Genomic DNA, 15,847 nt, shown 5'->3' with positions numbered 1-15,847 from the left:
ATGGGGGCTGTGGAGATAGGTGGCTGTAGTTTCCTTTCAAACCTGCAGTAAAACTCATTCAGGTCATCTGCCAGTTGTTGATTACCTTCAGCCTGGGAAGGAGGTTTGCCATAGCCGGTGATATTTTTAAGAGTTTTCCACATGTTTGCTGGTTCATTTGCTGAAAATTGATTCTTTAGCTTTTCAGAGTAACTTCTTTTTGCTGCTCTTATCTCCTTGTTAGTGCATTTCTGGCCTGATTGTACAGCATTTTATCACCTTTTCTGTAGGCTTCCTCTTTGGAATGTCGTAGCTGCTTAAGTTTAGGTGTAAACCAAGGTTTGTTGTTACTGTGTATTCACAAGTTCCTTGTAGGTACACATAGGTCTTCACAGAAGCTGACATATGATGTTACAGTATCTGTGAGTTCATCCAGGTCTGCAGAGGTATCTTTAAAAATATTCCAATCAGTGCAGTCAAAACATGCCTGTAGCTTTAATTCTGATTCCTCCGTCCAGGTTTTCACTGATTTAATTATTGGTTTTATGGCTTTAAGTCTTTGCCTGTAAGCAGGTACAAGGTGAATCATGCAATGATCAGAGTGTCCTACAGCTGCACGTGGTAAGACTGATAGGCATCTTTTAGTGTTGTGTAGCAGTGGTCTAGAGTATTCTTGCCTCTGGTGGGACAATTGACATGCTGAAAGTATTTTGGTAGTTCTTTCCTTAAGTTTGCCTTGTTTAGATCTCCCAAAACAATGGCCAGTGAATCAGAAACTAGGAGACTGTGAATAAAAGCCAGCTGGATGACTTTGGGCCAGTCACTGTCTGTCAGCCCAACCCACCTCACGGAATTATTATTGAAGAGAAAGGAGTATTATGTATGTTCACTGTCTTGAGTTATCTATAAAAATAATAAAGACTGAATTTTAAAAATCTAGATAAAATCTAAGAAATAAATGAAAAATAAAATATTTCTGGTAAGCAAGACAAGAACAAAACATAATATGAAATGGCTGAAGAACAGATAGAATAGAATAGAATAGAATAGAATAGAATAGAATAGAATAGAATAGAATAGAATAGAATTTTTATTGGCCAAGTGTGACTGGACACACAAGGAATTTGTCTTGGTGCATATGCTCTCAGTGTACATAACAGATGATTGCTTCTTTGAACCAGTGGTTAACATAAAAAATAACATTTATTTCAGCTCTTTCAGCCCCTCTGAAATTATATTACAGGAAATGTATGATAGACAGGATCAAGAGCAGATCATTTTGGAAGATAATTTTTTGCAGAAAGCACTGGTAAGGCAAGAAATACTGACCATTTTATTCAAGTCTAACATAAACAAAGAGAGAGAAAATTCTGAAAGACAGAGAGGAAAATTTTATTTTTATTGAAGTTTTAGAATAAAACTGTAAGGCTGATTTTTTATAAATGCACCAAACCATAGTTAAATTGAATGCATGCTGAAAGTCATTAAAGATTTGAGTAAATTTGGCAGGAAAAATGATATTCTAAAGAAATATTTCACCAGCAATGCATGTATATGGTTTTTCATAAAAATAGAAGACAACTTTTAGTATTTGAAAAGCTATAAAATTTATGTAAATATGTAGACTCATTGATATTTGGGGAGCTATGTATCCCTTAATGAAAGGATTTACATATTACTCAGGCAGGCATCAATCTCATTCAAGGCTGTTTTGCATTTGGCTTCAAAAAAAAATTTTTTTTCTGAATCAACTGCAACAAACAGAAATTGTTCCAATAAATATTTCAGGTCATGCTCCATTGATTTTGGACCTGAAATGGAAGCATCCCATTTTCTCATTTGAATTCCAGCCAAGTGAAACAACATTAAGCTCCCGTTTTGACATTTAAAAAAAACCAAAAGGAAACAAAATGCTGAGAGGCAAACATTGTTAACAGCAAGGTAGGTCACCATGAAGGCAGTGATAAGCGGCGAATATATAAGCCAAATGATCAGAATTAAAAAGAATATTATACAAATGACAAATGTATTACATTCGGGAATTAAGAGCATATAGGTAGAATGTAATATAACAATATCAGTAAATATACGATATGAAAACAATACAAAGGAAAAAAGTGGAATTTTAAAAACAGCTACATTTTCTACTTTATTTTTATTTTTAAAGCAAAAATATGAAGTTGATAAGAATTCAGGACTATTAACAAATAAATTAAAAGGCAAATGACAGAAGGCTTGTAAATAAAATTTACTAAATGTGATATTATTTCTAATACTAAATATATTAATAAATATTTTCTCACTTTTTTCAAACAGTTATATATATCTACAAATCCAACTGTGGAAAAAGTGCTTAAATTTTCTTGGTATGATTGATCAAATTTATAGTGTTACTAATTATGATTCAGAATGATTCTTAATCTTGAGTGTATAAGCAGACTGCTCATTATCCCATTTATTGTTTAATCTTGTTACTGAAATATTAGGAGCAGCACACTGTGGCAATGGTTGCAAGAGTGAAAAAGGAGATTAAAAATAAATATTTATTAAATCTATTTGCAGACTATGTAATATTTACTTTTTCTTCTAGCCTTTCAGTCAAATATATTATGAAAGAGTTGAATGAATTGCAGAAATACCAGGCTTAACTGTGAATTTTCAAAAATCATAGCTGAAATTTTCTATACTCCACCCAATATAATATTTATGCCCAGATATATTTTACAATTTAGATTCAGAAACATGTATACAGTTTTGAAAATATATCTCAACATAAACATTATGAAAATATTACTAAATTTGTTCACAAATTTATTCCAGTTTGAAAAAAGATAAAAAAAAGAAATGAAAATTTGAAAATAAGAAATATTTGAACATACACACAGGGTTAGATAGCTCAATCAAATGTGGGGTGTGTTGTTGTTTTTTTAATTTCAATCTTTTCCAGAAAAAATTCCAGATAAAATATGCAATGATGATGTTATCCATTCAGTCATGTCCAACTCTTGGAGATTCTATGGGCCAGGTGTCTCCACGTTTTTCAGTCTTACTCTACTTCTTTGAGAGGGCCACGCATGGTCCTCCTAGGCTCCATTTTCAACCGCAATAGCCCCCTTCAGCCCTCTGCCAGCAAAAACAGAGCTTGGGGAGGCCGCATGCAGCCAGCCCAGACTCTGTTTTGGCCACAAAGGCCTTCTGTAGCCCTCTGCCAGTGAAAACGGAGCCTGGAGAGACCACAAGGGGCGTGCATAAGAGCGCAAATGTGCCTACCATTCCTGTCCTATTGTTTTCCTTCGTTATATCCAATTATATAGTTATTACATACTCATACTCATATATATGCTTATATATTGTGTAATTATTTCATGCTTATGCTTATATATACTGTGTGACAAAAATAAATAAATAAAAATAAATAAATAAACATGCGGTTTCCCTGAGCTCTGTGTTGTCACTGGCAGAGGACTACAGGAGGCTGTTGCGGCCAAAACGGAGACTCAATGAGTTAGGTGTAGCTGGTCAAGCCCACCCTTGCTTCCCAAGGTCAAGCACAACCCTGATACGGCCCTCAATGAATTCGAGTTTGACACCCCACTTCTGGTGAGTTTCAGATTTGATGGTGTCCAGCCACTGTGTTTTTTGGCAGTCTGATTTCCTTTTACCACTAACTACTCCAACCATAATTGCTTTCTGCAGTGAATTCCCCCATATGATAATGACAAAATAAGTGAGACACAGTTTTGTGATAAAATATGCATGCTATAGCAAAGAAAAATTAATACCTTCTACTTCTAAAAAATTAAGGTTAATAGAAATATTCTTTATTTGACTCAGAAACAGGATGAGGGAATCCCAGAGCTGCCTGAATTGCGAGGTAGGTGGCAAATCAATTTGCTAAATAAATAAATTTATTTACCAAACAGCAAATTTGGACTATGTTATTACTCTATTTACATGGGAAGATTCCATAAAATACGGAAAGACATATATAATACATACAAGGTTTAGATAAATCTATAAGACAAATTAGTGATTCTGCTTTTTTCTTCCTGAGGAACTTGTTTTTAAAAAGTTATCTAGATAAAATAATTCCAAAAACTATGTTTCAGACTTGGAGAAATCAATACCCAGCGTTGATAGAATATATCTCCCCTTCCATCTAAATATCCTTAATGGGATCTCCAGGAATTAATGAGCAATATAGAATTGCCCAAATTGACATCATTGAGCGATGATAGTCTTTGTAGGAAAAGATGTTTTTATAAGGAAGACTGAGTCACATAAACTATGCGTTGGTTTCTTTAATAAATAAATAAACAGGATCGTGTTGGTTAACATAGCTCCAACTTAAATCTTTTTTGAATAAAAAAGAAGTAAGACAGTCAATTTCTTACTGTCTTTAGACTTTGAAAAGTTAATAATTAGTTATTTCTCACAGTCTAAAGGAGTAATCTCAAATACATCTTTGTGCATGCTTGTTATTATTGAAATATATAAGATCTCCCTGTATATTAAGAAAAACCATAGAGTACAGATCTATGGAAACAAATCAGTCATATGAAATGGTATTAATACATTTGTGTCAGAAGCACCTGCCAAGGCACTTACCAAGGATTGAAAAAATTAGCCGGTGATATCACCCAGGGAACACCTGATGGGTCTCCTTTCATGACCCTGGTATTTTCCCACCAAAGTGTACCTATTTATCTACTTGCATTTGCAAGCTTTCAAACTGCTAGGTTGGCAGAAGCTGGGACAAATTGACAGGAGCTCATTCTGTCACGCAGCTCACGCTCTCACATTTTGAATTTCCAAGCTGTTGAGCTCTCTATGGTCTTCCGACTCAGCATCCCAACCACATCCTGCAGCCTCATATCCTGAAATGGCAAACAATAATGAGAAATCAAGAGGCTGTTAATCTAACAACAACAACAACAACAATAACAGAGTTGGAAGGGACCTAGTCCAACCCCCTACTTAGACAGGAACCCTACACCACTTCAGAAAAATGGTTATCCAACATTTTCTTTAAAAATTCCAGTGTTGGAGCATTCACAACTTCTGGAGGCAAGTTGTTCCACTTATTAATTGTTCTAACTGTCAGGAAATTTCTCGTTGGTTCTGAGCTGCTTCTCTCCTTGATTAGTTTCCACCCATTGCTTCTTGTTCTACCCTCAGGTGCTTTGAAGATAGTTTGACTCCCTCTTCTTTGTGGCAGTCCCTGAGATATTGGAACATGGCTATCATGTCTCCCCTAGTCCTTCTTTTCATAAGACTAGACATACCGAGTTCCTGCAACCATTCTTAATATGTTTTAGCCTCCAGTCCCCTAATCATCTTTGTTGCTCTTCTCTGCACTCTTTCTACAGTCTCAACATCTTTTTTACATCGTGGTGACCAAAACTGAATGCAGTATTCCAAGTGTGGCCTTACCAAGGTATTATAAAGTGGTATTAACATTTCACATGATCTTGATTCTATCCCTCTGTTTATGCAGCCCAGAACTGTGTTGACTTTTTTGGCAACTGCTGCACACTGCTGGCTCATATCTAAATGGTTGTCCACTAGGACTCCAAGATCCCTCTCACAGTTACTACTATTGAGCAAGATACCACATATACGGTACCTGTGCATTTTGTTTTTTTTATGCAAGAACTGTGGTGGAATAGTGGTGGTTAACTCCATCTAGCATAATGCAATTATCTTACAACTCACAAAATGTTGGAGGGGTTGTTAGCAGAATGGAACATTTTTAATATACAGTATATAAGAGATATGTGAAAAAGTTGTACCTTTGTGGAAGAAAATACTGGAATAACTAAGTTATAACTAAGCAAAGAATAGAATGTGTCCAGAGTTTGGACTATTAGATAATTTCAGAGGAATTAATGCTCAATTACATAATAGGGAACTTATCTTTTTTTTTTACTTCTAGCAGATAAATTAATAACTGCTCAACAGTGAAAATTCCTTGGTAATTTAGGAATTGGGGGGAAAATGCATAGCGTACTAAAGTATGCTCAATTTCCTTTCTTGAAAAAGCTACTGATAAAATTCTAGTAATAGGTTTATAGAGAGATGAATTGCATTTTTATAAGATCTGAAAAGAATGTGTGTGTTAATAAGAATAATAGCTCCAATTTATTGGAGACTGAGATTTATGGGAATTACAGATTTATGGGAATTATGAATTCATGGGAAGGCTGTGATTTATGGGAACAATGAATGAATTATGATATATGCTACTGCTGAATGATAACATTTTATAAATACACGCATACATTTTCCATCCATATATGAAAATGCAGAAGCAGAGACAATTAGATCAACATGTTTTCAACAAAGCCTGGGGACTAAGTGTTGTGACACACACATACCTTTTTGTAATGTTTGTTTGGTCCTTTTCCCAAAATCAGCTATTGGTTTATATCCTATTGTTAGAATTCAAACTATTTTCTAATATGCTGTTGTCCGCTGCCCAAATTTAAAACTAAATTTAAAAGAAATAAATGTTTTTTTAAAAAAAACAACAACCCTAAAAACCTCAAAGATTAAGGCTCAGTTGATGGTATTTTACAGTGTAAGAAAGAATCCACTTGCCTGTTCCTAAGGGTGTCCAAGCAGCTTTAAAGATTTAATAGACTTCCTTCACAAAATAGGAAAGCTGTCTTAATGAGATGAATAAAAAAGGAAAATAATTGCAGAAAAATAATGAAGGCTGACAACAAGGAATTTTTAAAAAGGATGCAATCTGTCTATGGCAAAGCGTAATAATTAATAATAATAATATTGATTTATTAAATTGATATGCTGCCTGATTCTCAGTGTCTTTGGGCAGTTAAAGGAAGTAATCAGGCAAGGATGTTGTTGGCCTGTTGGTAACAAGGGACTAAAATAAATTATCCAGTAGCATATACAGATTGTTGTGAGCGCCATGGCAAAAAGCAAGCAGTCTGAAAATGGACCAATCTGTTATACAAACATGGAATAAGTGGGAACTATGAGAGAGAGAGATTCAAGTCTGACATAGCATATGTGCAGGTAAGCAGGCCCAATAAAACCTTGATGTCTTTATAAATAGGACTTGCATTTGATAGCAAACAATAGCTGGAACTCTTTTGTAATGGCTTCATTGGCTGTTCATGGCCTGTTAGGAACCAGGCTGCACAAGTGGTGGGCGAGCGAGTAAGTGAGCAAAGCTTCATCTGCGCACACGCAGGATCTTGGTTGCATGTGAAACCACACACATGGACATACACGTCTGTGGAAGACAATTTTTCTTCTGAAACTGGTCCCTGGTGCCAGAAAGATTGAGGACTGCTGCTCTAACACATCTTGAAAGATGACACACTTAACAAATCACTAGGTTCTGATGCATCCGCAAAGAGTTTTTAAAGGACTCTAACATAAAATTGCTGAATTCTTAGCAAAAAAGATGTAATTTGTCCCTCAGATTAGGCTCAATGCCAGAAGACTAGAATACCAGTTTTTATTTTTGAAAAAGAAAATCCGAGACAGATCTAGGAAATTATAGGTTGCTCAGCTTAATTTCTGTTCTAAGCAAATTAATGAAAACAGTGATAAAAAAAACAAAGTCTAAGTACCTAAAGGAACAAAATTTACAGGAAGAAAACCCAGCATGGATTCTACAATTATGAATTCTGTCTTATCAATCTTCTAGAGTTTTCTGAGTGTCAGCAGGTATGTGGACCAAGGTAATATTGCATATTTGGATTTTCAAAGAACATTTCGTGGTGGTCCCCTGCTAAGCAGCTCTTGAATAAGCTTAAAACAGAGGTTTTTATGAGATGGAAAAATATCTCTTTATAGTTTACTAATTGATTAGAAAACAACAGGCAAACATAGGAATAAATGGGTGTTTTTTTTAATGCAGGGAAGTAAGAAGTGGTTTTTCAAGGATTTGTGTTAGGATTTGCACTTTTTAACTTGTTCACAAATGATCTTGATAAGCAGGGCAGGGTTAAGCAGATGGATGAAGTCTGAAATCACAGTGAAGATTAGCTCAATTAAGATGTCAATTTCATTTGATGCAGCTATGAAAAAGCTAAATTCGATGGAAAGGGACATTAGGGAAGAGATTAAAAATAAAATTGTCAACATGCCTTATATAAATCATTGCTAGGTCTACATCTGGAACGCTATATTTTTCTGATTGCTGCATTTGAAAAAAAGGATAGAATAGACTTGGAAAAGCCGAGCAACCAAAATATTCAGGGAACATGAATATCTTCCTTATAAAAAACGACAAGTTTTTTTTTAATCTTAGGCAAAAGACAGCTGTTCAGGGATTTAATCAAGGTATATAAAACTTGCATGATGCGGAGGCAGCATAGAAAGGGAAGGTTTTTGTGTCTGCAATACCATTAGTCTAACAACAAAGAAGCTGTTTGCTTCACACAATGGCATTCTTCACACAGTGCAACCAATGGAATTAATTGCTACAAAGTGTGTTGGTAGCCACTAACTTGGATGGCTTTAAAAGAAGATTAAAATAAGACAGTCATGGGGCCAGGTTTATCAGGAGCTATTAGTCTTGAGACAACATTGTTTCCTATCATGTGATTAAAATTCAGATGTTTGGCAACTGGTTCATATTTATGATCATGTGATCACCTTTAGCGACCTTCTGACAAGCAAAGTCAATGGGGAAGCCAGATTCACTGAACAACCGGGTGACTAACTTATCAACTGCAGTGATTCACTTAACAACTGAGGCAAGCAAGGTCATCAAATGGAGCAAAATTCATTTAACAAATGTCTCACTTAACAACAGAAATATTGGGCTCAATTGTGGTCGTAAGTCGAGGGCTACCTGTAATTGGAAAAACTGAGTCCTGAACTGTTCAACTTCAAATGTTTGGAGAATTGTCTTGCCCAACCAAAGAAATGACATTAACCTTTGTGCAGCAGATGCCACATAAATATTTATCTTCAGTTTTCTTTCATATTCAAGCCCTTCAAGAAATTTTTTTGAGGACAAGTATTTTGGCATATGGTAGTTTTGGTGGAAAATCAGTATCTTGCCCTGACATGTGAACCTGGATAGGATAGTCCAGAATGCAGCTGCGCGGGTGATAGAGGGAGCTACACGTAGCTCCCATGTAACACCGCTCCTGCGCAGACTGCACTGCACTGGCTGCCTGTGGCCTTCCGGGTGCACTTTAAGGTGTTGGTTACGACCTTTAAAGCGCTCCATGGCTTAGGACCTGGGTACTTACGGGACCGCCTGCTGTTACCATACGCCTCCCACCGACCCGTACGCTCCCACAGAGAGGGACTTCTCAGGGTGCCGTCCGCCAAACAATGTCGGCTGGCGGCCCCCAGGGGAAGGGCCTTCTCTGTGGGGGCTCCCACACTCTGGAACGAGCCTCCCCCGGGTTTACGCCAAATACCTGACCTTCGGACATTTCGTCGCGAACTCAAGACTCACCTTTTTATCCGCGCGGGGCTGGCTTAAATTGGGATTTTAATCTTATATTTAGTAATTTTAAACGGGGTTTTTAGTATGGTAAATTTTAATCATTGGGCTAATTTAAATAAGTTTTTTAAATTGTATTTTAAATTTGTATATTGTATTGCCGGTTTTATTATGCCTGTACACCGCCCTGAGTCCTTCGGGAGAAGGGCGGTATAAAAATCAAATAAAATAAATAAATAAATAATAAATAGGAAAATTGCAATTTTCTATTTCCCTAGTTCAAATTTTCTTTGTATTAGGATTCCTTAAGCTATCTATTCTAGCTGCACTTGTGCACTTAGCAGTCAGAACAGTGCCCTTCAGTATAATACACACAAGACCAAACTCTTCAGTTATTGTTTATTTATTTATGCATTGGATGCCGTTAATCACAATTGTCCAGTAGCTAAACGATGCTTTTCCTTGTAATTTGGAATATTGATTTATTTAATTTATGAATGTACTGTCATTTGTTTATTGCCTGTTCCCATGACCTTGATAGCATACAATAAAGACAACAAAACACCCATAAAATACTCATAAAACCAATAAAAACTGCTAATAACACTGCCACTGCAATCTCATTTATTAGTAATGAATCACCGAACCTCATACAAGAACAAAACAACAAAATAATGTTTAACTATGCATCTTATTTCTCTTATCTAGAATTTAATTTGAATCGGATTTTGGAATAACACTCATAAAGACCAAGAACATTCAAATGGAATGTAAAAGAAAATAAAACATTAAAATGGAAGTATTGTATAAAGCACTCCAAATGTTGCTTTCACTTCTAAGGAAAAAAAATCCTTGCGACACTGTGTCATTGCTGCAAAGATTAAAACTGCTGCAATCTCAAATCTACAGATATCTTCCCTGCTGTTATTTTTTTTTTATAAAAAAAGCCTTTTTAAAGTATGCTAATTGTTGTTCTTGATAACTGAATCCAAGATTGAATATGTCAAAGTAATTTGAAACAGTGCAGAGGCAGACATTTTCATTACATAAGTCAAGAGTGGAGCATTTATTTTTAGCGCTAGAAAAGTGAATTGGTACTTTACGGAATTTTATGGTAAAATATGAGCAGGTTGTCATTTCAGCAGATGAAGCAAGCACCAGGAGTGAAATGGCAGGGAAAATAAATAGATAACAAATCCCTGAAACATATGGCCTGTGCACTCTATCTTTCCACCAGAGACAGCCCAATAAAAGTTGAAGACAGAAAAGGCAAATAAAATTGATAATATTCCCTCCGAGAGAAATTCAAATAAAATGGGTGTGCTACAAGTAGCAGTCCAATTTACGGTTTCCGTTTCTTTGCCGTTTTATGACTGCTCAAGTTATTCTCATGCATGCAATTCATTCTGTTGCAATTAATTCCAAGGTTGAAAAAAATCAAGAGCTGAATCAGATAATAACAAAAAAAAAAAATTAACCGATGTCCAGGTCAGTTCCTCCTCCCACACAAGCTGTAGGGAGTTAGGCAGACTGCAGCAATGGATCAAACCAATCCTAATAACAGTCCAGGCTGCTGTGTGTGTGTGTGTGTGTGTGTGTGTGTTTACTATATGTGTGAGTCTTTATGTGTGATGGATGATAGACAGGCCAACATATCATGATATAGACAGATAGACAGACAATGATATAGCCTGTAAAAAAGTACAAAAGTAATAGCTTCTCCCTTTAGCTTGATGAAGAAGAGCCTTTAAATTATTGTTAGCCATCTTTCTTTCCTATATTTTCCCTATAAAGTTCAGAGTAGTCTCTCTAAGGATTTTTCTCATTTTCCACTCTCTCCCAAACCTAAAGCTGAGAGTGGGTTGTATGTGGTTCAAGGACATTTATGGAGGAATTTCTAGTTCCCAGGAAAGACAGCGAAAAGTCTATAAAATGCCAGGAGGGGGGAGTTAGAATGGCTATCTGGACACTTTTGAATAAATGTATATATGTGCTTCGCTGCTTCTCTGAATCATTAATCACAGCTAAAATTTTAATTATACACATTGGCAATTACCAACCCACAATAACAACAATGTGCCTAAATCATAATTTCCACTTATCTGGAGATCATGGCCAGCTGCAGGAATTTTGTAGTTCTCCAAAATCAAATTGAACTTAGATTCTGGACTGTGAGTTTGGAATTGATTTTAACATCCAACTTCAGCATTTAGGATTTTTATTTTTCTTCTCTCCTTCCTTGCTTTACATTGACTGTTTCTTATGGGAACCTTTAGCTTGTGGTGTGTCAGTGATCAAATGCTGGAGCACACTTCAAAAGATGAACGCAAGAATTGCCCCTTTTTCGCTGGAGGAAGAGAGACTGGGACCAGCATTGGGTTTTGTTTAAGTATTAAAATGGTCCTGTGGTATTTTGATTCTAATATTTCTGTCACTGGTTCTAATTACAGAGTTTTGTTCTTTTTGAATCTTGGCATCATTTGGTCTGAATGGGAGTCCCCATAGGGAATGAGTTTATGTTTACTACTGGCAAGGATTTACATGCAGTTTGTAAAAATATCATCGTAATATATGAATTATGAAAATGTTTCTTAAGGTGTTATCATAAGCTAGATGAGGGTCTCTGTGGTCCATAAAATCAAAATTGACATGATAGCAGTGTTCAAATATCTAAGGGGCAGCCACAAAGAAGAGATGGCCAACCTATTCTCCAAAGCACCTGAAGTCAGGACAAGAAGCAATGGATGGAAATTAATCAAGGAGAGAACAAACCTAGAACTAAGGAGAAATTTCCAGACAATTAGAACAATTAATCAGTGGAATGACTTGCCTCCAGACATTGTGGGTGCTCCAATATTGGAGGTTTTAAGAAGATTGAACAACCATTTGTCTGAAATGGTATAGGGTCGTGATGGCAAACCTATGGCACGCGGGCCACAGGTGGCATGCATAGCTATATCAGTGGGCATGTGAGCTCAGCTTCAGTGTGCATGCGCGTGCTGGCCAGCTGATTTTCGGACCTTCTGGGCCCACCAGAAGTAGGGAACCAGGCTGTTTCCTGCCTCCGGAGAGCCTCGGGGAGTGGTGGGGAAGGCCCATGTTTCTCTCTCACCTGGCTCCATATCCTCTCTAGGAGTCTAGGTGTGTGTGTGTGAAAAAGGCCTCCCACCCACCCAAAGTCGTCTGGAGGCCAAAAATGGCCCATTTGGCAACTTCTGGTGGGACTGGAAGGCCCATTTTTTTGCTATTCCCCAGCCTCTAGGGTCTCTCTAGGAGTCTGGGGAGGGCAAAAATGGCCTTCCCCACCCCCCGGAGGTCCTCCAGAGGTTGAAAACAGCCTGTTTGAAGGGCCATTTTTGGCATCCGGAGGACTTCCAGGGGGGTGGGGAAGGCCGTTTGTGCCCCCCCGACTCCTAGAAAGGCTCTGGAGCCAGGTGAGAGAGAAAAACGGGCCTACCGGGCCATCACGTGCCATCACGTGCCAGGAGCAGGGGGAGTGGGGAGTCGTGCGCGCATGCATAGGGGCAGGGCACATAGTATTATGGGTGTGGGCACATGCATGCACGACCCCCCTGCCTCCCCCCTCCTGGCACACAATGGCAAAAAGGTTAGTCATCATTGTATAGGGTTTCCTGCTTGAGCGGGGGGGTTGGACTAGAAGACTTCCAAGGTCCCTTCCAACTCTGTTATTCTGTTAACATTATTTGGTAGCCTATGTTGAGATACAACATAATATTAAAATTTCATCGATACTATCATTAGCATGGTTGCAAGGTCTCCTCACTGCAGGATAACTACATTTTGGTACATTACTTCTAATGAAAAGGAAGCAACCAGTGAGTGACTACTTGCAGCATGGAAACCTGAATATGTTCTCTAAACCCCTAGAACCAAAACCAAAACTACTTAAAACTCCAAAGTGGCAGAAGGAATACATGGGCTCTATCAGACATATCGGGCCCCAGGCTAGGATGCAAAGCCAAGTTTTTGGGACCTTGCAAAAGGCCAGCAAAGTTAGGATTGACCTAATTACACGTGGAATGATGTTTCCTAGGACAGATGCTCCAGCAGAAAGGGCCCTCCTTAGCCAACCTGGAGCATGTTCCTCTTGCCAGACAAGGTAGGACAAATAGAAACAATTGGAAAGAGAACAGAAGCCACAACTGTTATCCATATTATTCCAGATCTGACTAGGTCCTGATTTACAACAATTTGTTTAATGACAGATTAAAGTTATGACTTCCTTGGAAGAAGTGATTTACAACCTATCTTCAAAGTTACAACTATCATACCAATCTCACAGTCCCATGATTGTGTATTATAGGGTGTGTGTGTGTACACATACATATAAGTACATACATGTTCATGGGGCTGTGAGGTTGGCATGATAGTGTATAGTATACACTATACACTGGCATGTGTGTGTGCACGTGCAGTATGTATGTATATATGTATGCATGTCCCAAGTGCCTACTTACAGTAATATAGATAGTTTTGCAAACTACGATCTGCGGGAATAATTACTGATATCAAGGAGAGTACTGTAATTAACCCAATTTAACAGATGGGGAACATCTGTTAAATTTGGAGATAAACACTAGGTATAACTATAAGAGGCAATCAGCCTTAGATGAACACCAATCTTAAAATATTAATCAAATCCCAAAATAGAGCTAGAGAACATCAGCATCCTGGAATGATGTAACAAGTATTACCCCAGAATGAAAAAAGAGGCAATTGAAATGCATAATCCAAATAATTTAAATAAGGGGGAAAGCTATCAGTGGCCGTAGTATTTTTCTTCATTGAACACAAACAATGTAGGGGTGTGCCAAATTCATTGTTCTGAAGAAGTTAACACAATGGCAAACCAATCCTCAGAACACACAAATATTCATATTCAGGTAAGGCTTCACACAGCATTACCTGAAAGTCATTGTGCCAACATTTGGTTGTTATTCTTGGAAAATATAAGGATATATTATTGACACAATGACTTCTGGTGAGGCTAGGAAAATATTAGAATTGAAAAACCAAGCTACAAAAAGAATTCTACTGTTTTAAGTAAATAAATAAATGAGATCTCCTTTCCCAGCGCCACAAATTTTTTGAGTGACTAACTGAATCTTTTATTCAACAGCAGCCTGGAAACCAAGTTGTTAATACAAAGAAATTCCCAAATTTAATGTCGGGAGATACAGACACAGATACATAACTAGCTGCTGAAGCTTTTATGCCTTATTCAGTAACTTTGAAGCAAATTTCATTAAAACACTCATGACCTGCCATTAGTCTGCAGGTACTGGAATTGTTTTCCCAAGATGTATGCCCAACGTTGCTAATTTTTTAGAAATATCTCTGGAAATTACAGGAAATGCTTTGGACTATATGAGCTTGAGCATTTCCCCAGTCTAGAGCCTTTTCTATAATCTCCTGAGATTTTCTTTCTTCAAAAATCAATCAGACCTTCTGCTTCTGTTCCAGTTCTTGAATACTAAGGACAAATGGGGGGCATTTCCATGCTGAATATTCAGCCACTCAGGCTTTCATGTTAGTTGGAACAAAATCCTGCATAAGTTAATGCCTTCTTCCACACATTGCTAAATCATAAAGTATTCTTCAAGTTTAGGTTCTAAACCAGATGTTTTCAATGATTTGCCATCAGGAGAAAGCTGGTCCTTCATGAAAGAAGTGGCTCTGTCTGACTTGCTTAGGGACTAGCTCCTCATGGGCTAACTCTCCAACCATCCTGTGTCTATCATTCCCATTTTTACCCCTGTCTTTCCTGGCTCACTAAATGCATACCCATTAGAGGAAAAGCTCTTGCCAAGTCAGAAACCCCAAGTGACATAAATCCTGAGCCTGGCAAATTATGCAAAGTGAAGCTGCATGTGCTATAGCTATAATCACATCCCATATTTTTTTTCCTCCAGGAAAATGAAGAATACATTACAAATGAATCTGGACGAGGGGTGTATGCGTGTTGGCAAGTTTAACCAAACTAATGAAACATGCATGCTCGTGCATCACTAGCATCACAGTTAATTATAATAAGCACTAAAATTTTAGGCTGCCTTGGTAGGTCCCCCGTGTTTGCCAATTAGAATGCAGTGAGAATACAAAAGGTTTCATTAAGGCATATATAGAATGTGTGGACTGGGAAAGGTCTAAAGAAGCTCTCCCAAAATTAAATGTAATATTTATAGGACTGATTAGATTCACTGTTATCAAAATCAGTGAGAGGTGTTTTTTCTCTTGAAAACTAAGGAGAGTCCTATCTGACATGCTTACTCAAATTAAATTTCTGCTCTGGACCGATATTTCTTTTTTGTGGTCTTGGTTCAACTGTTCTTCCTATTCTTCAAGGTTATTGGCCATTACAACTTGCCTCTATTTTCATAAGCACTATTAAGTTCCGGTTCTGTTAAT

The sequence above is a fragment of the Ahaetulla prasina genome, chromosome 2 (genome assembly GCF_028640845.1).
Source record: "Ahaetulla prasina isolate Xishuangbanna chromosome 2, ASM2864084v1, whole genome shotgun sequence".
Lineage (NCBI taxonomy): Eukaryota > Metazoa > Chordata > Lepidosauria > Squamata > Colubridae > Ahaetulla > Ahaetulla prasina.
This window is presented reverse-complemented; position numbering follows the sequence as displayed.